At 44.6% G+C, this 17922-nt stretch overlaps 1 long non-coding RNA gene across 1 annotated transcript; it reads right to left on the bottom strand.

The window, feature by feature from the left end:
• Window positions 1–15091: 15091 nt before the first annotated feature.
• LOC135404370 (uncharacterized) lies at window positions 15092–17383 on the bottom strand. The gene is made up of 2 exons (XR_010425637.1): window positions 16224–17383; window positions 15092–15230 (listed from the first exon to the last, which is right to left on the bottom strand). It is a non-coding gene; the product is annotated as an uncharacterized LOC135404370 (long non-coding RNA).
• Window positions 17384–17922: the final 539 nt, after the last annotated feature.

Raw genomic sequence — 17922 nt, 5'->3', positions numbered from 1 at the left:
CAGCTTTTCTCCAGAACAGCCAATTGACATCCACGGAATCACTACGCCCAGAAGCGCCAGGAGAGCTCCACAAGTTCAGAAGTTCAAGTGGGCAGAACCCCTCTTGGACATCCCCTTCCCTGCTTGGAACATCTGATTCCATGGGAGGAGCCAGATGCTGAGCAGTCCCGAAAGCCCTCGTTTTCTAGACAGGAGCTCAACTCCAACAGATCACAGCACAGACCTAAAGCACTTTTGACCCTGAGCGGACAGAACCCCGTTCTTCTTGTCCGCACTTGTCTTCCCATGGAATGGAGAGCCGAAAAAAACCTCTCCAGGGTAGGGCCAGAACTGACAGGTTTACGGCAGAGGGGCAGAAATTGCCCTGTCATTGCCTCCAGGATGATATGCTTGCTCCAGGATCCTTCCATCAGGGAGCTTTTGTCGGATTGTTTGGTCAATTTTAGGTCAATTTCTATGGCTTTCAGCAATGTCAGCTTCCAGTGGTGAGAAGTCATGAGAGTAGTCCCCAGAATCGGGTGATGCCCCTTGGTAACAAGACTTTGTGTTTAAGTGGCAAATGTTTTTATTCACCTCCTGGCTTCTGCAGAAGTCTCCTGTTTTTCAAGACTCCTAGACTCCTAGAGCAGTTGGTGTTGGAAGGAAGGGACCTGAAAGCTCATCTGCTTCCAACCACCCCTCTGCCACGGGCAGGGACACCTTCCGCTAGACCAGCTTGCTCCAAGCCGCGTCCAACCTGGCCCTGAACACTTGCAGGGATGGGGCAGCCACAGTTTCTCTGGACAACCTGTGCCAGGGCCCCACCACTCTCCCCGGGAAGGCTTTCTTTCCCATATGCCATCTAAGCCTGCCCTCTGCCAGCGCCAAGCCATTGCCCCTTGGTCTGTCGCTCCAGTCCCTTGGAAACAGTCTCTCTTAGCCAAAGCCTTCTTGGTCCTCCCTGTTGTGTTGCAAAATTTGCAAGCTGATGTTGTGCCAGGTGGCACCAGCCAAGCCCTGAGCCAGGTGCAGGACCTTGCACTTGAGGTCTGAGGTCACTGGGGTTGTTGAGCCTGGAGAAGAGGAGACTGAGGTCAGATCTCCTGGGGGGCTGCAGCTTCCTGCCAAGGGGCAGCGACCATTTCTGCTCTGTGGGACCAGGGACAGGAGCCGAGGGAACGGCCGGAGCTGTGTCAGCGGAGGCTTAGGTTGGACATTAGGAAAAGGTGCTTTCCCCGGAGGGTGGTCGGGCACTGGAACGGGCTGCCCAGGGCAGTGGTCACGGCCCCAAGGCTGCCAGAGCTCAAGGAGCGTTTGGACAACGCTCTCAGGCACACTGAATCCGAAAAATCGGTCCAAGAAACTGCTCAGAGAATTTTTATCTTTAAGCAGCAAGGTATTTGTTTATTCAACGTTGGGAGCAAGCCAGCTCGCGCTGGACAAACTTGCTCAAAGGCTTCACACAAAATCAGCATTTTTATACAATCTTCAGATGTGATTAAATGCATATTCAAGTGATTACAACATCTATCAATACATATTAAAAATAGGTGGAGTATAGGCGGAGCTTGGGGAGGTGCTTCTCTTGGCTCCCCATTTCGGAGGGTAGTTCCCATCTTCCTCCATGGGGCAGGGGGCTTCAACTCATCTTCCTCAGCTTGACCCTTCTTCTTTTCCATTGTTCTTGACCCGCTCACTGAAGCTTGGAAAAAACCCTGGCTCCAGGCCTATTTCTCCTATTTAAATGTCTACCTGATCCTGTTGTATTTCTAATTTATCACCTCTAGGCCTATTACCTGTTCCTGTACTGTTCTCTTAAGCTTTGGTCCAGTAAGTAGAACAGAACGAGCACAGATCGTCTTGGATGTTGGTAGCTTGTTAGCAGGCCCAAATCTCTTAGTTAACTCTTTTGGGCCTAGCTTCCTATATCATTCCCCCCTTTTTGTTTAGAATTTACGAATTCCTTCGTCAAGTTCTAATGGATTTTGATAGGTATTCATCACAGCCCTCATTATCTGCATCCTTCTAACCATGATGCTTGATTTGCACCATAGCCAAATAATTAGGACCAGTAGTAGAATAATGCCAGCTCCTAATACCAATATTGGATGTATGAAATAGTGAAACACTTGTGATGCTGTAGGGGAGTATCCTGTAAAGATATCCCACCGGTGATGTTCTCCCACTTTTTCCACTTTGGTTAGAACAGTTTTTATGCTCTCAGTGTCCTGTTCTACTTGCCAGAGCATTCGTCTAGTCGTTCTGTTTACTTCCTGGACCAGTTTTTCTATATCAGGATGTTTAAGCATTGCTTTAAAAAGATTAATGTTCATTCCTCTCTGCAATTTCGGTACATCATGATACATTGTATAATCAACTTCAATCAGTTGTCTAGTAGTCACTAGAATGATATAATCAAAGTCACAGCCTATTATTTTAGTAAAACAAAAAAATTAATACCACTCACTACTTCATGACAAATACCTATGGTAAAATTAACACAAAAGATTCTAACACATGCACAAGCATTTCCTACATAATAGACTTGTGATTGGGTTTTAGTATGGGGAAGCATTTCAAAGGTACACACACTATTGTCAGCATCTAAGCATAAATCTTCATTTTCTACTCCAGCATTTTCACAGATATATCCTAATTGTCCTTTAGGAATACATGCCTCAGTACTGACTGGCTGCCACTTTTTCTTGGTGTGATCCTAACTTGCCCAAACATTATGGTCTATGGGTCTGACAATTACATTTTGGTGTATGGCTCTTAATGTCAGGCTAGGAAAGATGGTCTTTTCTTTAGCTGCACTGATAGTGAGCACATAAGCTTCAATTTGTTCATGTTGAGGATTGTAAGTGAAGTTTCCTAACTGCCACCACGCTTGGTAATTTTTCTCAAAGTGTGTAGTAGAACTGTTTCTAGCTATTATTTCTCTTACTTCCTGTGGTAATATTCCTGAAGTTCCTTCTCTTAATATTCCTGCAGCTACAGACTGCACCCACTGTTGAGTTTGGAGACATTGTATTGCAAGTGCAAATCTTTTATGGATGACACCAGCATAGTCAATAATCTTGGTGAAATCTTTTGCAGTGGTTAGCTACTAATGTTAACAATTTAACTGCCAATGATTGTGTTTCTGCCAAAGTGAGCAAAGATGATCTTAAAGGGACTTTGAATTTTCCTAGATCAGATGTGACAGCACTTAGTTTATTCACTAATACTTCTTGATCTATGGTGTTTAATACACTTAATCCTGTGCCAAACCATCCCGTTACATCTCTTTGAATTCTGGTACAAGGGGATCTGGCCATCATCTATACATGCCAGTCTTTAAGGCTTTGTTGAATACAGGGCTGACAATCTTTTTGTATGTTTGATATGTTTACTTAAAGGTGTATTGGAACCCTTTTCAGTGAATATATGGGATCTAACAACAGCTTCTGCTCATTTGAGTGCTTAATTACATATGGTCCAGCATAAGTTAAATTGTGGACACTCTCACAGGCTAAAGAAGGAGTTGTAAAACTGGTGGTGGTCTTAGTCAATGGGGTGGTAGGAGATTTGCTGGTTGGTAATCTCATTGTTATATTTCCTTCCCTGAATGTCCACTGACACATCACAGAAACTGATTTATCTAGAGTGAAGGTGTGCCAACATTGATCAGCCACTAATTACATTTCACAGTAACGTCAGTTCTGGGTGACCATCTAATCCGTGCCTATTAAAACACTTGCATTGTATGGGGTACCAGGATTTTACCAATTATTCAGTACCCTTGTTCCTTGGAGGACTATAACAGATGGATTGTATTGGTTCAGTTCAGATGAATTCAGAATATCTGTATTTATAGCAAATCATAGACTAGAATTCCCATTATAGGCCTGAGACCATAATAATTTTGGGGCAAGAGTTTGATTTAACACTAATGTACTTATCAGTCCAAGGATCAGCATTGAGGAGGCTTGATAGTAGATGATTCCTCTCCCGAGGTCCATGCTTCCTCTGGAACTCTCTTGACTCGAGAGTAGTGGATCCACGTGGGTTTCTCTTTCACCCGGATCGTGTGGAGGTGGTCATCAGCACCTGCTGGGGTCCATCCCACTTCTCCCGTAGTGGATCTCCTGAAAGATTCTTAACATATACCTGATCACCAGGGTTGGATGGATGTAGCTTACAATCAGGCTGCTTGGGTTGGTGTTCTAACACCACTGTAGCATTTTTCTGCAATTGTTTTCCTACAACCATAACATGATCGTACACATATTGATTACTGGTTTGATCTACAGCTTCACTATTCACAGTTTGCATCATGTAGGGTCTGCCCAAGAGAATTTCAAATGGACTCAGTTTCCCTTTGGATCTTGGCTTGACCCTTAGCTTGATTAAAGCAATAGGTAAAGCTTGATACCAATGAAAATTTGTTTCTTGACATATTTTAGATTCATCTTTTCTACTTGCCCATTTGCTTGGAGTCTGTAGGGCATATGCAGTTGCCAGTTGATTTTTAGTGCTTTACTTATTGCTTGTACAATTCATGCACAAAAGTGTGAACCTCTATCTGAAGAGATGCTCTTAGGCATTCCAAACCATGGTATAATCTCATTCAACAAGACTTTAACCACTCCTTTTGATTCATTTTTTTTCTACATGGGAAAGCTTCAGGCCATCCAGAAAATGTCAGTCAAAACTAAGAGATAACAGGACCCCCCCCTTTTCTTGGGAGCTCAGAGAAATTAATTTGCCAGATTTCACCTGGGAAATGCCCTTTACTTATTGCCCTTTACTTATTGCCCTTTGGTGTATTTTTGTTCCAGTATTTCAGACGAAGTTCCCATTGGGTTGTGACTTGCTCTATTGTGGTAAATAAATTTGGTCCTGCTACTCTAGTCCTTAAATGCTAATAGAGTGAGTCTAAGCCCCAATAGTTTTATCATGTTTTACTTTTACAAATTGCCACACTAATTTTTCTAACAGTATTAACTGACCTGTTTTTAGTTAACCTCATCTATTGTCTAACACCTTACCTTCATTTTCATGTATCCACTTATAATCTGTTTCTTGATATTCTACCTGTTGATCTGTGTCTAGTTCTTCTAGCACTAAAGCTGCTACTGATAGTTCTTTACTTCTTGCAGCAGCTAATTCAGCTTCTGCAGCAGCTTTTCTGTTTCTTATTTCCAGGACAGTGTTACCTTTCAGGTGTCCTTGGCAGTGCATAATTGCCACCTGAGAGGGGAGTTGTACAGCTTCTAATAATCATAGAGTTTCTTCAGCATACTTCACAACTTTTCCTTGAAGAGTTAAAAGTCTTCTTTCTTTCCAAATTGCTCCATGAGCGTGAACTATGCCAAAGGCATATTTGGAGTCAGTCCAGGTGTTAATTTGTTTTCCTTCTGCCAATCCTAAAGCTCGAATGAGAGCTATCAGTTCTGCTTTCTGGACTGAGGTTCCTGCAGGCAAAGGATTTGATTTGATTACCTCAGTAGTGGTGGTCGCAGCATACCCAGCCATCTTCACACCTTGTCTTAGGAAACTGCTGCCATCGGTAAACCAGTCTTCTGCATCCAGGGGTGGTTCTTCTTTAAGGTCCAGGCAGCTGGAGTGCACTGCTTCAATGGTTTCCAGGCAGTCCTGCATGACAGGTGCAGCCGAGATTCTTCCTTCTAGGAATGAAGCTGGGTTAACAATGTTAGTCACCCGAACGGTTATGTCATCAGCCAGGATTACCCGATATTTCAGAAATTGGGAGGGTGACAGCCAATGATTTCCTTTCTGTTCCAGTACTGTAGATGCTGTGTGGGACACTAACACAGTCATTTTCTGTCCCATTGTACATTTCCTGGCTTCTTCTATATTTATGATCATTGTTGCTACTGCCCTTAGGCAGGTGGGCCATCATTTGCTTACTTCAGCCAATTGCTTGGAGAAGTAGGCTGCTGTTCTTTTGTATGGCCCTTGTTGCTGAGCCAGGACCCCCAGAGCCATTCCTTGTCGTTCATGCGAGAACAAACAAAAGGGCTTCGTTACGTCAGGCAAACCCAGCGCCGGAGTCCTTATGAGTTCTCATCTCAGTTGTTTGAAGGCTCCACTTGCTTTGGGGGTCCAGATGAGGTTGCCCTTAGTCATTTTCAGCAGGTCATATAAAGGCTTTGCAATTAGCCCATACTGATATATCTATAAACAACACCAACCTGTCATTCCTAGAAAGGCTTGAAGGTTTCTCACCATCTGTGGTTTCAGTGTCTGGCAGTTTCCTTTCTTGTTGTCCCCAGTGATCATTGTCCTTCAGATACTTTGTAATCCAGGTACACCACTTGTTTCTGCACTGGAAGTGCTTTCTGTTGAGAGACTCGATACTCATTTAAGTCCATAAAGTTTAAGAGGTTTACTGTCCATTGGGCACATTCTTCTTGTTTTTCAGTAACAATCAATAGATCATTCACATATTATAAAAGTACACCCTTTCCCGGTGGTGACTGCCATTGTTCTAATTCTTTTGCTAATTAATTCCCAAAATTGTGGGAATATTTTTGAACCCTTAAGGTAACACTGTCCAAATGAGCTGAGTTTTCCTTCCTGTGGTGGGATTTTCCCACTTGAAGGCAAATATCCTTTGACTTTGCTGTGTTTAGGGAAGGCAGAAAAAGGCATCTCTTAAGTCTAATACTGTGAACCAAATTACACTTTCTTTTAATATTGTTAATAAGGTATATAGGTTTGCAACAGCTGCATGTATGTTTTAGCTATTTTATTTACTGCTCTTAAATCCTGAGCCAACCTATGTGTTCCATTTGTCTTTTTGACTGGTAAAATTGGGGTGTTGCAATCTGATTCACACTCTACAAAACCTTAATTTCAAAAAGTTGTCTATTATTGGCTCAATTCCTCTTCTATCTTCCAGCCTCAGTGCATATTGCTTCCTAACTACTGGGTTTGCTCCTGGCCATAATTCTATTTCAATGGGAGCTGCCCTTTTTGGCTTTCCTGGTGTTTCAATAGCTCAAACTCCGGGGTATACCTGATCTAAAATTTGATTGACATTTGAATTACCCTGGCTTGGCTCCACATAGCTCATTGCTAAACTCAGAGCTGCTATTAATTGTTCTTCCTTTACCTTAAGTTCAATTTTACCTTGTTTGAATTCTATTACAGCTCCCAGATTTTCTAGTAAGTCTCTGCCCAATACGAGTTTGGATAAATTTGGTAAATACAAAACCTGATGCACACCCATTTGTTTTCCAATTTTGAACTTTAGGGGTTTCAAAAGAAAGCTTTTCTGATTGGCCAGTGGCACCCACAACTTAAACATATTTATCACTTTTAGGTATTAATTCAAAACAGAAAATGTAGCCCCAGTATCAATTAGAAAATCTAATTCTTCTTTTTCTTCCCCTAGCTTGATTTTTACCAGCAGGTCCCCTAGCACTGGCCTGCTGGGCCCCCCCTTCACTCAATACTCTGTAAGCAACAACAGCCACTCCTGTGCCTGTATTTCCACCTGTTAATTCAGGGCATTCTTGCTTCCAGTGTCCCTCTTTTCTGCAATATGCATACTGGTTCTACCCAACCTTGTCTGTCGGGGAGGCAAACCTTACATCTGTTACACAAGGCTCATACATATAACTAACAGTTGCAAAATTGACAAATCTTAATTCTAGGTCTTATCCAAAGTGATGTGCTTATAGTTAATTCTTCAGCACTACCTCTCATATAGCAACTCTTAGCATGATAATACCTTTAACTATGTGCTCCTGGATGTTTCAAGGTAAGCAAGATATATCAGGTACACAATAACAATACTTGGCCAAATACAAACAAAACCAGACCAGAAGACCAGACCAGACCAGAGGGGATATTCCCCTGGGAGAGCGTCCTCTCCCGTGTCCCCTGCGAGACGGCGTCCTGCCTCGACTTACAGGTATCCAGAAACCAGATACAAATACCTTTTATCAATAGGCAGTGTTCTTGTCCAGCCCCCGCAAGAAGCCACCGAAGAAGGGAGCCCCTTCGGGTAAAAAGACTTACCCGAGGGCGCCCAAGGGGGTCCCGTCCTCCAGGGGATTCCGCAGCCGGGTGGAGAAGGTGTCCTGCCGCGGTCGCCAAATGAATCCGAAAAATCGGTCCAAGAAACTGCTCAGAGATTTTTTATCTTTAAGCAGCAAGGTATTTGTTTATTCAACGTTGGGAGCAAGCCAGCTCGCGCTGGACAAACTTGCTCAAAGGCTTCACACAAAATCAGCATTTTTATACAATCTTCAGATGTGATTAAATGCATATTCAAGTGATTACAACATCTATCAATACATATTAAAAATAGGTGGAGTATAGGCGGAGCTTGGGGAGGTGCTTCTCTTGGCTCCCCATTTCGGAGGGTAGTTCCCATCTTCCTCCATGGGGCAGGGGGCTTCAACTCATCTTCCTCAGCTTGACCCTTCTTCTTTTCCACTGTTCTTGACCCGCTCACTAAAGCTTGGAAAAAACCCTGGCTCCAGGCCTATTTCTCCTATTTAAATGTCTACCTGATCTTTGGGCTTGTGTTGTATGAAGGTTTTGTTTGTTTTGCTTTCTCAAGGCTCTTGCAGTGACTGTGTATAAAGAGTTATGTGTTTCTGCAGTTGAAATTGTAACTGGTTGTTTGTTTGCTACTTGTTTAAGTTTGGCTTTCCATGTTGTGTATGGCATATTGTCTAACAGCATTTTAAAATAGTGAGAAGTAAATACTTGATTTGGGGCCCCTCTTATTATTATTCTTACCCTCTGTAACACAAAAGAACTTTTTATAATAGCAGATCATCTGTCAATTAGTAAAGTTGCCCTTCTGTGACTTAGAAAATTAAACATGGTAGTTGATAGCTGTATGTCTGCTGGGTTTTGCAATGCTACCTCTAGGTTGTTGGTTCTGTCAGGAGGTGGATGGTGTTGTCCCAGCTGAAATTCTTGCAGTACAAAACCAACCACTGTCATTGCCAGCAACGCAGTCAGTACACGTGCTGTCCACTTCAACGTTGGTAGCTTTGACTTTGCTGATGGTCTGGGCTTGGGTAGGCAGATGTTCTGTGTGCTTTCCCAGTCTACATCTTCTTCCTCGAGCTGAAGTAGTAGCTGTAGCCATGTTTGCTGTTCTTCCTCTTTTGCAGGATTCAAAACTGCTTGTCCTTTTTCTGGTTCTCTTGTCTCACTGAATTCAGTTTGCCACAGCTCAGCTAAGCTTTCTAGGGAGTCAATATCTCTTCTTCCTCCTCCATCAGGCCATCTTCGGCATAGAAGCTGTTCTGAGGCTGGTGAGGGCTGTGGGTTGGTTTCTGGGTAGGAGAGCCACAGTGATGCTTTAACTGTTGTGCATTTGTTGTGAGTTGGTTGAACTGGTGGTGACGGAAGAGGCACTTTCACTTCCGCCTCACGGCCGGAGTAAGCTTGCTGCGTCCATGTTGCTGCGTGGTTGTTCTGCAGCGGTCTCATGGCCGCTGCGCAGCCAAAGGGTGTTAGTGGAGCGCCCTGGCTAAAGGGAGCTAGCAGATTCTCTTCTGTGTCCTCTATAGACTCGCTGTCTATTTGTCCGTCACAGTCATCCTCCCCCCTTCCCGGCGAAATGCCTGAACCTGGGGGTGGCGGCTTCACTTCCGGCACACGGCAGGGGCAACATGGCGGTGCCTCCGGTGCCACTCTCCTTCTGCACGTTGACTGTGCAACCACCGTGTCACGGTCGCCCCGTAACGGTCCAGGGGTCGGCGCTGCTCTGTAATGGTCCTCGGCTCCAGCAGCACTGCTTGCTGCTCTGTATGGCATGGTCTCAGCTGCAGCCATGGGCGCTGGCATAAAGCCAGCATCCCCCCCGGCTGCCATGCTCATGCTGCCAGCCCCCAAGCCATGCTCCTTCACACCACACGCTGCCACTGCACTGTTCCCCCCAAGGGCTCCCCCTCCCCCCCATCCCCCCTGACCAACGTGCATTCCCCCCCTGCCCCACTCGGTCGGTGGGGGGGCTGGGGTTGAAGGGGGGGGGTTGAGGGGAAAGGAGTGAAGGGGGGGGAAGTCCACTCTCCCGGGTGCATTTGCTTTTCTGTAGTGCTTATTCAAGGCTATCATAATGTCTTTCCATGTAGCCAAATTCTTGAGGGCGTCTGTTTTTCCCTCACTGGCTTTTTCAATAATTTTGTTCCCTATTTTCCTCCAAGATGACACTTGACAAGGTCCAGTCAGAGGGAATGCAGGTTCAGGCAACGAAATCCAATATAACAAGTCCCATAACTTACTTTCTTCTATGGTTGTTCTTGTAAAAGTTGAGAGACAGCTTCTGCTGTTTGTTTGATTTTTGGAGTAATTCCCTCCTGACGGGTAAACCACCCTCCCATATTCGCCAATTTTTGGTTACCTCTGTGCGGAAGCTCTATTGTCCTTTCTTCTGGTCCTTTTTTCTTCCTTTTTTGTTCCTTTTTGCAGAGGTAACCCAGCGCGCTGAATTCTTTCTTTTCTTCCTTTTGGTTTTGGCGATATGGACACCCCCGGACAGGTTCCCCAGAGCTTCTGCTCCTGGTTGCCGGTAACCTGCTGAAGTCCCTGTTCGGGCGCCATTTGAGGTGCTGTTCAAGGCACGAACCCCACTCTGACACGAACAAGTACCAGAGCAGAAATACCATTTATTCAAACTGCCCAGGTTTAAATACCACGCCTGAACATGTCACGTGACCCTCTAACCAATGACAATCAAATATTGTCTGAGAACCCGGGAGACCACAACTCCCATGGTTCATTGCTACATTCTTCCTGCCACACTTCCCTTCTTCTGCCCCACCCCCAACAGCTTTGCCAGCTCTTCCTGGCCAGAGGAAGGCTTAACCAAAGAGCTCGAATCACATAACATCCTGCCTTGGAAGGGACCCACAAGGGTCGCCCAGTCCAACTCCTGGCCCTGTGCAGGACAGCACAGCCATCCCACCGTGTGCCTGAGAGCGTTGTCCAAACGCTCCTTGAGCTCTGGCAGCCTTGGGGCCGTGACCACTGCCCTGGGCAGCCCGTTCCAGTGCCCGACCACCCTCCGGGGAAAGCACCAGGGCAGTTGAAGTCTCCACGAGAAGCAGGGACTGTGACCTGGAGGCTGCTTCAAGCTGCCTGTAGAGGTCTCCTCCCCATCTTGCTCCTGCTCAGGAGGCCTGGAGCAAACCCCCACAGCAGTGTGCCCATTCCCAGCCTGCCCGCCCTTTGATCCTGACCCATCAACTCCTGAGTGGCTCGCCATCCCCCCCAAGACAGAGGTCGAGACCTTCCGAGTGTCACCTCCCCGAGATCTACGGATGTCGTCTCCCTGGGCTCCTGTGAGGCCCCGCATGTGGTTGCCAGCGCATTCTTCCCTCTCCCTTATGGGCCCTGTCCAATGCAGCCCCAGGGCAGCCCGGAGGAGCCCTGTCTGGGGCTGCGCTGGGGTGACCGGGGACACGGTGGGCTCACTGGGAGCAGCCTTCCAAAGCCCCAGAGCGGCAGGATGGTGCCCAGGCTCTGCTCAGGGCTGCTTTGGGCGTGGGGCCGTCTGCGCGAGTCCTGCACGGGACCCATGTGTCCTGGCTGCCACGCCAAAGGGCTGCTTCCCCAGGCGAAGGGGACAGGGGAGTGACCCTGCGTGAGAGCCTGCACCTCTGGCAGTGACTCAGGCCCGGGGTGCCCTTTGGGTGCCCTTGGTGCCCTTTGGGCCTTGCTGGATCTGCTTGCTGCCATTTGCTGGGGCCACCCTGCACTCCCTCCCCATTCCAGGCAGACACAGGCAGGTGTTGGAATAAAATCTTTTCTTCCGTAACCAGAAGGAAACTGTTAACTATATCTACGGAACGGCGGAGGGGGTCAGACAGAAATGCACACAAATCAACAGGATTGGCAAAAATGTCCGCTTTATTAGAGGACAGACAGCTTATATGCTGCCTGTGACACACAGACATGTGATTCTTCCCCAGGTTACATTGGATACATAAGGCAAACATACTGTGGTGTACAGTACTAGTTGGATATCAGCAGGTGTCCATAAGCCTTGTTTTCCTGCCAGAACAACTCCTCCTTCACCTTGGCACAAGGCCTGTAGCCATATTAGTGGCGCAGTATTTTTTACTCTCTGCACCCAGCCATGCCAAGGGGAAGGTCTCAGAAATGCAACTGAAATTGTTCACACAATTTCTGTCCACCGACAAATCCCCCGTTGATGTTTGAACAATTTAAATTGCATTTCTGTAACATTCCTTATTGTATCTATAACATCTCAATAAGCGCAAACATACAACAACACCACCATCACCAATAAACTCAACAACCTATTGACCCTAAGATGTGTGCTCTCAAAGTGTGCCTAAAAGTGCTTCTTTAAATATAGGGTTTATTCTTAAAACTTCCACTCTGTCCAGAACATCCTTGGAAATGGAACTCCATTAAACTCTGGGCCATATGTCTTCTGTTATTCTTTTTCACACCTTGGCCCTTGAATAACACAATGACATGATCGTATATTAACACTGGATCTTCCGTTTCTATTGCACTCTTTGCATACCATTCTATTGCAGCCCGGAGAGTTTGTTCAGGATTTCTTGCCATTTTATGGAAAGGTATCGGTGTATTTGTTTATCCAAAAGTGTTTGTGTAAGTGAATATTCACACATATACATGCATACATTTTCATTCATTCTCTTTCACACGGTGGCCACCATCATTCAAACACACATCACACAAACATATTTTTGAATCTCATTTCACTGTGTCTCATGAGTAATGAAACCATACTAATTCTCTAGTACCTTATGGTGTTAAAGCTTCTCCACCAAACAGGTAAACTTTCCTCCACCAGTACCCAGTGAATAATCTAAGATCTTAACCTTCTATAATCATATGCTTAAACATACTAAAAAATTGTGCTCCAACAAAACTAAAAATATTGTGCCTTAACAACACTAAAATGTGCTCATAATGCTGACAAATTGTGCTCCTGTAATACTTACTTTAAAGTTCGTACACTCTCTCAAATCCTTAATTTCATGTGCTTAAAAAAACACTAAAAAGGTGTATATGACTAAGAAAAACTATGCTTATAATACCAAAAAGAATTGTGCTCCAAAAACTGTGTTCTAACAATATTGAGGAAACTGTTAGCCACAACAGCTCCTGATGTTACCATTGTTACCTGCAGAAAACAGCATCAACCTTGTTCTTTCTTTCCAAGGTTTCATTCATCATGCAGGCAGCTACAAACACCTGTGTACAAAAAAGACCTTAACACATGAAACAACTTTTGCAAATGAACTGAGGGGGTTGTCACCTGTTCTCTCCCCGTTTCTGTCTTGCAAAAGTGTTTTACAAATTCTTAAATCACTGACCCCTATACCAAATACATAGCATTGTCTGGCAACTTGGTAGTAGTTTTCAAAGTGGACAAGCAATTCACCCTTTCAAAGTTTTTCTAGTTTGGATATGATATAGAATTTTACCTCAAAAATTGTTATTGCACAGCCACATATAATTTTGGGAAGACTCGTAAGCCAAAAGGTTTCTGTCATATGATGATTCCAAATAAATCTTGCTACCCACTGTAACACTACTGAGATGAAACACAGAAAAATACAAGCACTACAAAATAGTTAATGTCTGATGTAGAGTTCCCAAACCACACCAGTCTGCCTGATCTTCACAAACATCACTGATGTGACATGAGCAGCACAGAAACAGATCGTTGTATACAGTGACAACCCTTAGGCCTCAGGATGTTAAAAGTTCTATAGTTTTCCATTGTCTTCCTTTCCCCTTAGTGACACGTCTGCCCTATCTCAGTCAAGAAATCATCTTCTAAATCCGCATCTAAACAGACATTCCTCTGCTCCACAATTTGCACAGGCAACACGGAGAAAAAAGGGGTTTTTCGCAGAGTGTGATCTTTTGGCAGCTCTGGATGAGTTGTGGGGAGAGAATCCTCCTCTTTCCTAGATACCAGTGACAAGCAGTCTGCAGTGGAGCTGCTTTCCAAACAGCTGAATGTTTGTGTACATTCAGTGGTAGACCTATTTCTGTTTTCTCACTTTTTTCTCCTTGGCAAAGGCTGTTTGGTTCAAGTTGGCTGCCAGAATGCAGGAGTGCTTTTGATTCCTGAGTATGTTCTACCTCAGTGCTGGCTTCCTGCAGTTCATCTTTATCCACTTCTTCATGCATCAGGCACAGATTTGTATTAAACTCACATTGAACTTCACAAGCTACAATATTAGTAGGTTTCTTTGGATTCTGAGATACACTAATGTCTTTAAAATCCTTTCCACTGCTGTCTTCAGTCACACTTTGGACTTTGGCTTCTGGATTGTCAGGTAAACTTTCAATCTGTCCATGTTTAATTTCCAATATATTTTTTTTTTCTAAGTTGATTGCACTACTGGTTAATTGGTTAATTATTTCTGCATCACTGTATGTTTGAATTCATAATGCTTCAGTGAAGACAAGTCTTCATCCTTGGATTCATATTCTTTGTGAGATATGAATGAAAGCACCTCTGGCATAACCTCTGCCAAACTATCTGTGCTTGTTTCCATACAGATTATCTCTTTTTCAGACATCTCTACTGGTGTTGCAGATTGGCTGTAACTTGCACTGGCAGCAACAGCTAAAGGGTGACATCGATATGTTGTCTCCTGTGAGGAAAAATCTGTCTCTGTTGTTATGCCTTCTGCAGATATTTGGTCATAATCCGTTTCTTGCATTGTTTCCAAATTACTCTCCCCAGACCTGAGGAGACATTCTGTAACAGTTGATTCTGCTCCATGTCCAGCCAGTGTCTGAAACTCATAGCTGCTTACTAGAGAGCAGTTCTTATTTGCTAAGTCACTGAGAAAGAAACCCTCATCAGGTGTTGGTATTTTTTGTATTGGCAAAAGCTGCCCATGGTTTCCAAATTGGATGTGTTTTACTGCAGATGTCTGTGTTGAGGTCATATTATGAGCAAGTCCCATAGAAGATTCAGCAGTAGATGCACTGACAGATGCACTTCCCCTGCCTGAATCTGTCACACTTGATTGTGCCATCAAGTTATTATAGTCATTGTCAAGCTCATCTTTTGAAAAAGTTCGCATTTAAGTCTATGACAGTGAAAAAATACTGTTTGATCATTCTGTTTAATACTCAGCCTTAAGCTACATGTGCAGTTCAGAAGGATATAGAAGGCCAGATTCCAGCTTGCAGCCAGTTCCTTAGATGTGATCTACATCATCTCCTCGTGTTTTTAGTTCTTTTATCTATGAAATTTCGGTAAGAGAACAAAATTCACAACATAAGCAGCACAAAGGAAAACAAATAACTAGTTGTAAGAACATGTAACTCCATAATTGTGGAACAACAGCACAGAACAGGTAAAACCCACACCCATTATACTAAAATCCTAAATCACTCACAGGTTTTAATTAATTTCCCGAATGTAAAGCTAACTAAACCTAGCTTTGAGATCGTTATATTGGGAGGCAAACTAGAAAAATTTTACTAAATTCAACCTGACTCTAGTAACTCAGCTTTATTGCAATCTCTACTGATTTCCCGACAGATTATCATGTGGTCTCCAGACATTTCTGCTTTATAAATCAAATGGGCATAAAAAGTTCTAATTCACGCATCAATAGTTTTGGAAAAGTGTAATTTAGCAATCTGCTCTTTTATTGGTATAAAGTAAACACACACATTTTGCATCTTGTTAGGTTATTTTAAAAATAATCTGAAATTCATGTAGTATAACTGTTGACATAACATCAGTGCCAAGAGAGATAAGTCAAACTTCACAGCATAGTGTGTGCCTGAGTAGTGTTTTTAGAAAAGCAATTAGGCTGTATGCTATATCAGCAGTTATAAAACATTGAAAAACGTATAATACGTTTTGTTTGACCAAACTGCTCTGTACATACTGTACGAATCCACGACAGAAGATATATATTAAAATCTGAAAAAAAATGTACTTGCTGCTATGTTATAAATAGAATATTAACAATTGCTTAAACAGTACATGAAATGCAACTCAAAGTTGCAACTCTGTCATAAACACAGAAGAAAAAAAAAAGGAAAAAATAATGAATTCACTAAACTTGACCAAGGAAAAGAAATAATATCAGACAGGAATGTAAATTAACATCCAAATGTTAAAATCAGCTGAGTAAACCTTTTTAAATACAATTCTAAAGATGTGATTTCCACTGTCACAATAACTTCTCAGTTTATAACAGGAAGATAGAGAGATGTTTTACCTAAGAATCAAGGAAATCCTCAGCCTGCCAGCTTTCCATTTATCTTATTTGCAGATTTGTAGTTTTTGGTGTATAAGTTCTACTCTCTCCCTAGTTCTGAGAAACTGCTGGAGGTGGTTTGAGTCCCACCCAGTTGCTAAGCAACAAATGATCTCTATTGTGTGAACCTTATGTCTCCTCCTGCTAAGACTGAACACGAAATTTGGGCAGAAGTTCTTTACAGGGGTAAAATGTGACTAAAACCAAGGCAACTCACTAAAGCTTTTATATAAAGATTCATTCTCTGGGAAACTCTTAAAATTTCTTGCATGCTAACTTTTAGTAAAACACAATCTTTTAGTTTTAAGTTATCCACAAGTGAGTAGAAGGACTAAAGAGAGAGAGATTCTGCTTTCTGTTCTCAGTTACCGACATGCCTGGATTCTGCGGGGCAACTCCCCCGCAAGTCAGTCACCGCCGAGCTGCTGTTCCCCGGGCTGCTCCGTGCGCCGTGCAGCTCCCGGGGATGCCCGCAGAAGTCTGGCTGGCTCTGCAGAAGTAGCTGTCGGCGTTGCCTCTGTCGCTGAGGTGCCTCTGCCGCCGAGGTGCCCCTGCCGCCTTTTGCCGTGGCTGCCAGCGCCGCCTCCCCCACGGCCGAGCCGGCGCAGCGGCAGCCCCAGCGCGCAGCCCCCAGCCCTGGAGCGCGGCCTCAGCACCCGCACGCCGGACTCTGGTTTGAGTAATCCTAAAGAGAATTTTTATGCTGTTATGTGTACCCGAGACACTCTAACGGGAGGAAATTCTCCCGGACTCTCACCTCTGGCTTTTAACAGTTACTAACAAACGTATGGCCGCTTCTCCACACACACACAAGCACGGTACCGTTAACAATACAGTGAGCTCACAACAACGTTGGACACACAACACAATTAACACGAGAGTTAACAAAAATACGGAAAGGCAGTTCTCTAGCCTGCCTCTCCTGTCAACGAGAAGTGGCACTTTTTCGGTGTTGCTCGTTGTGCTAATATAGCATCTTCTAATGCAAGGCACAATAGCTGCTACTTTCTTTCATATGTACCGTACCTGGTTCTGCTTTTTATTTTTTTTTTTTTCCGAAAACAGCGTCTGTTGCCATGGCAGCGATCCACAGTGGCTTTCTTCCGGGTTGCATGGTGGCTTCAGGCGCCAGCGGTGCAGCGCCATCTAGGGACGCGGAGGCTCCCAGCAGTGTCGGTCCAGTTGACACATGCGCAGTAGCAGGCACAGTGAGGAGCGACAGTGCCGACTGCGCAGCCGCAAGAGAGAGCGGTGCCGCGGGCTCGGCTCCAGCTTCATTCTCTGCCGCTAGTGATGTTCCTGCAGCCCCTACACATCCTGCTGCTGCATGCACGGCGCTAAACGGAGGTGATCCCGCTGCTCCTAAGGGTCCTAGCATTCGCAACTTCCACGTGGGGAGCCAGATGCTGAGCAGTCCCGAAAGCCCTCGTTTTCTAGACAGGAGCTCAACTCCAACAGATCACAGCACAGACCTAAAGTGCCTTTGACCCCGAGCGGACAGAACCCCGTTCTTCTTGTCCGCACTTGTCTTCCCATGGAATGGAGAGCCGAAAAAAACCTCTCCAGGGCAGGGCCAGAACTGACAGGTTTACGGCAGAGGCGCAGAAATTGCCCTGTCATTGCCTCCGGGATGATATGCTTGCTCCAGGATCCTTCCATC

Source organism: Pseudopipra pipra, chromosome W (genome assembly GCF_036250125.1).
Source record: "Pseudopipra pipra isolate bDixPip1 chromosome W, bDixPip1.hap1, whole genome shotgun sequence".
Lineage (NCBI taxonomy): Eukaryota > Metazoa > Chordata > Aves > Passeriformes > Pipridae > Pseudopipra > Pseudopipra pipra.
This window is presented reverse-complemented; position numbering and strand designations above follow the sequence as displayed.